At 40.7% G+C, this 4782-nt stretch overlaps 1 long non-coding RNA gene across 2 annotated transcripts; it reads right to left on the bottom strand.

Moving 5' to 3' along the window:
- Positions 1-1635: 1635 nt before the first annotated feature.
- LOC113702484 (uncharacterized) lies at positions 1636-4225 on the bottom strand. Of its 2 annotated transcripts, XR_011818575.1 has the most exons (3): positions 3988-4225; positions 2571-2631; positions 1636-1838 (listed from the first exon to the last, which is right to left on the bottom strand). It is a non-coding gene; the product is annotated as an uncharacterized lncRNA (long non-coding RNA). The 2 variants fall into 2 exon arrangements; XR_003451142.2 differs by lacking the exon at positions 3988-4225 and having other exon boundaries at positions 2571-3238.
- Positions 4226-4782: the final 557 nt, after the last annotated feature.

Genomic DNA, 4782 nt, shown 5'->3' with positions numbered 1-4782 from the left:
AGTACTTTCCTTAGATATCCCTGAAATTTTCTCACTACTATCTCCTCGGCTTATCTTAGAAGGTGGCATATCAAAATCACTTTGTCCTTGCCTTTGACTTCCACCAGGCGCACCTCTCCTTTTTGCATGGAAAGCTCTCACTTGTGCCCTAGCAGTCTCTATCCTCAAGGCTTTCTCCAGAACCTCCGTGAAAGTATTAATTTGGACCGCTGCTAAGGCTTCTTGTAATTCCACATTCAGTCCTTGTATAAACCTCCGTACTTTTCTCGGCTCCGTAGCTATCAGTTCAGGAGCAAATTTGGACAACTTTGTAAACTGAGTCTCATACTCAGTTACACTCAACATCCCCTGACGGAGTTTAATGAATTCGTCCTCTCTCTTCTCCTGGACGATGGGTGGAAGGTATTTTTCGTTGAAGTCCCGTGCAAAATTTAGCCAAGTCCAGGCAGTTCCCTCTCTCTCCCACTTGGCCCTCACTACATTCCACCAAGCCCTAGCTGGCCCCTCAAACTGAAATACAGCAAATTGGACTTGTCTCTCCTCAGTATAGTTTAGGGCAGCAAAGATATTTATCATGGCCTCCAGCCATTTCTCAGCCTCATACGGGTCTGGCCCTCCTAAAAACTTGGGTGGGGAGAACTTTTGGAATCTCTCCAAAGCTCTATCCTGCCCCATATCAGGGTCTCTAGGTTGGTTTACAGAACCTTGACCCTGTTGCTCCACCAACCGAGTCAAAATATTAGTCATCTGTTGGATGGTAGTGGCCACCTGATCTCCCCCGACAGTCTGGGGTTCAGGTTGCTGCTCAACCGCTGCCTCCCTCTCCTCTCTCGGTTCTGGCACCAGTTCCTGTGCTTGTTCACCTTCACGGCCTCGCCTAGAACCGCGTTCTCGATTAGTTTTCTTGGTCCGACTTCTTTTATCTTCCATGTTTCGCAGCTAATAAACTAGAACAATATAACCAACTAATCAATAATAGATCATAGCCACTAAGTAACTATATAAATACAAACAACATAAAACAGAATATTGCAAATCATAACCCCTCTAAATCATAAAACAAGGCAATACAATACATTCGAGCAAAACAAGTCACATAACTTATCGAGCATTAACCCTAGGTATCGCTCAGGCACTATACTTAATCAAGGCTCGAAACACATGAATAAGAAAGATCCCAAATCCCATGAATATCTTCAATATTTTTCAAGTCCAGACTACTCGCATTCCCTGTGCCTTTGCTTTCACCATCCAAACTTATCCAAATATTACACGAGATCTCAGCTAATCGTAAAGATGTCACTCTTTGGTATTCGGGGACAAGAATCCGAAAATATGATAATTCACCACTCAAGCTGGCCAGGCTCAAGAGCAAATCACCCTATTAGAGATTCCTACCCAACATACATATCTAAGATCCCCAACAATAGACAATTGTTCCATACTTAACAAGTCAATCCCCACAGTCCGAGAACCCTCTCCCGGCACGAGCTCAATAAGAGCTCTGATACCATCTGTGACGACCCCACCTCCCCCTAAGGCATACCAAAGGGTTCGGCGGACCGCCTGCCCAGCTCTCGCCAGGACTCACTCACTAACTCAATCGAGTCATGTACACACATCCATGAACCATAATTAACATTCACAATTCAAGCTTATAATTTACATTGATAGAAAACGGGGTACAAAGTCTTAATACACCAAACTAGCTCAAAACGTATACAATCCAAGTACATCATGTTCCATTCAAGGAATAGCGCGAGTACAAGACCAAAAAGTCAAAAGTCAAAACAAAAGGCTACGTTAGCTTTTACAAGTCTCGCGCGTCACTCGTATCCCTGTAAGGAAAATAAATAGCGTGGTATGAGCTAAAAGCCCAGTGAGGTTCCAAATAGCAAATTGACCATTATTTTTTTTTTTGTACAAGTTTCGATATAGCAAAGTAACGAGCATGAAGAGTTCATAAATGTGAACAATAACACGTCAAGTAGCAATCTCAAAATGAGCGAGTGTAGAAGTTTTTCACAAGCAACAATAATCCAATAAGCAATAATCACTCCAAAGTATAAGGATACGGATGACTCTCAGGAGCCAAATTCCCATTTCATTACCAGAAGCTTGATCACGTAGTAGTTGACACTCCGTCAACTTTCAAGTAAGTAACCAATCCAGTAGAACACCACTGACACGACTCTCCGTCCACCATTCACACCCCCTACTGGGCCCAAAATCCTCAATAAACATGGGTGGTAATACTCGAGTATACCGTTAGTCGAGGAGATAACACTCCACTCGACATTACAAGTGACCCAGGGTTTGTTATCTAATCGACCAGGCCCTTGCCGGCTCGACTCGAGTAACTCGCCACAGGGTTTCCGGAATTCCAGGAAGTGCGCACATCATGAACGAGTATATCAAGTCTATTGCAATCAATAAACAAGTATATCACGTAAGGGCAAGTGCGATAAAGTACACTCTTGCCCTATCAATTCACGTATATAACATGTACTCATATTGGTCATGTATCAAGTTCAAGTATCAAGTTCAATTCAGTATTTGAAAGCACTCACCAAAAGATATAGTGCCTTTATTGATCACTTTCAGGGTATACTCCGGGTTCGGAGTCCAAATCTGCGATAAAACTCAGTTTGAGAACTTTGAAATATGACTAAGATTCGAAACTTAGACGTTTTATTCAATCAAAATCAAGAAACTGGAATTCACTTGGAGAGTAGTCGTGAAATAGTTGCTCGCTCTTCAAACTGAAAAATTTGATAACATTTTTGCTTGAAGATGACTCTTGAGTCAAAAGTGCAAATAAAACGGTTTCGTAGTGATTCATATCGTTTTCCTAAGGGTACAAGTTCGGTCAAGTCCTAACATATAACCCTTGATAAACAAATGACAAAGGTCCTCGATAGTTCAAGGAATAATCACTTAACCTTCACTCAAGTCACAAAGAGAGTTTTCTAGACCTCGAGTAAAAATTCGGGCAGCATGCCCTTTGTGTTTACCTAATTTCCAGCCATTTAGGCTTCATTATTTTTCTTCAACAACATCCCAACATCATACAAATAAGCAATTTATGTCAAGAGCCGTTCCATAGGCTCACAATATCATAACAACACGAATCGCATCAAGTACAAGTGCAGAAACGCAATGTAGTTCAAGACAGATTTGACGTACAAATGCGGTAATACCATACCTGAGGCTACGCTTATCGGATTAAAACGAAACCTATGCCGTTTCTAAGCTAAGACACAGAGCTACAATATTCATGAAGGTCACTTAGTCCATTTCCTAATGTAACTTAGTCAAAATCTCAGATTACTAAACCAGAAACCAATTCACCGGCAGTTTAAACGCATTATGCTGTAACGGACCTAACTCAGTGTACACAAGTCCGAATCAGGTTTTCTTTGAGGCATTTTAAAGCTACTTCAGAACACTACAACTTTTATGTTTTGGCCCAGAGCTAAATCAGAATGGATCCTGGTCAAAAATCGTGATAAACTGGACTGAACTGAAGAAACGGACTGCTGGGAAATTCTTAAAATAGTAGGGGTATTTTGGACTTTTCACATCCTACGTTGCTCCGATTGAGCTGAAATTTTACAGGCACTTATAAAACACCATTCTCTACAACTTTCCTTCTTTGACCAAAGGCCAATTCGGCCTCTAACATATAGGTACAATTTCGGACAGAATGCTTGGGAAATTTTCCAGAAATCGGGAATTTTTAGCTCTAAGTGTAATTTCCTCAAATTTCTGGTTCTAATCACCACTAAACAACCTTATATAACTTTAATTGCAACATTCATGCATCATACTTCAACTTGAGCAGAAATTCAGAAACCCTAGTTCATCAAATAAATTGGGGAAAAACTCCTACACATGCTAGCATCCATGAATCTACCACCAATCAAGCTACCAAGCTTACTTTAACCATGATTGAAAGAGAAAGTTAAAGAGATATCATCCTCTTACCTTGATTAGAAGTCCCTAAGAGCAGCCCCAAGCTTTCTCTTCCCAAATTTCCACCACCAATCACTAGATAATCACTCAAGAGTAGGTTTAATCGGTTTACTTTGTGGATTTTCTCACTAAGTTGTTGGATTTGAAGGTGAAATGAAGAAATCTTCCTTGGTGTTTTCTCCAAGCTAAGTTCGGCCAGCACCAGCAGAAATGAGGAAGAATTGGCTAAGTGTTAAGGTTATATGGATGGAGTTTGTCTTGGTAAGAAGCCATGAGGTGGTGACAAGTGTCACCACCACCACCCTTTCTTTTTTTTTTTTTTTTCTCTTTCTTTCTTGCCTTTCTTAGCCACCAATTTTCGGTCAACATGCTGCCAAGAGAGAAGATATTATGTGCAAAAGTCAACAACTTGTTGGGTAAGAAAAATGGTGGTCAAGCGGTGCGTTCAATCGGTAATGCGCGGGACCCGCCGGATCGCGCCGTTTTTCTTAAAAACTCACGTACTAGGGTTTTTATTTCCCATTCACTAACCTTATATCATTGCCACTAGTCACATATTATTTCTCACTTAAAAGTCACTTTTAATCCCCAAATTAATTCTTATTCTGTACCGAAAATTCATCCGGCTAAAAATCGCGAAAACCCTAATTTCGCTCCAAACTTGAAACCGAAGCGTAAAACCCTATTTTCTAGGTTTATTTACACTTAGAGTGAAATATTTGGGTAGTGGCCTTTGATAAATACTAATTTTCAAATAAAAGGGTATTTTTGAGGAAAAATACAAGGAATTTGCGAGTCCTCACAACC

The sequence above is a fragment of the Coffea arabica genome, chromosome 7e (assembly GCF_036785885.1).
Source record: "Coffea arabica cultivar ET-39 chromosome 7e, Coffea Arabica ET-39 HiFi, whole genome shotgun sequence".
NCBI lineage: Eukaryota > Viridiplantae > Streptophyta > Magnoliopsida > Gentianales > Rubiaceae > Coffea > Coffea arabica.
This window is presented reverse-complemented; position numbering and strand designations above follow the sequence as displayed.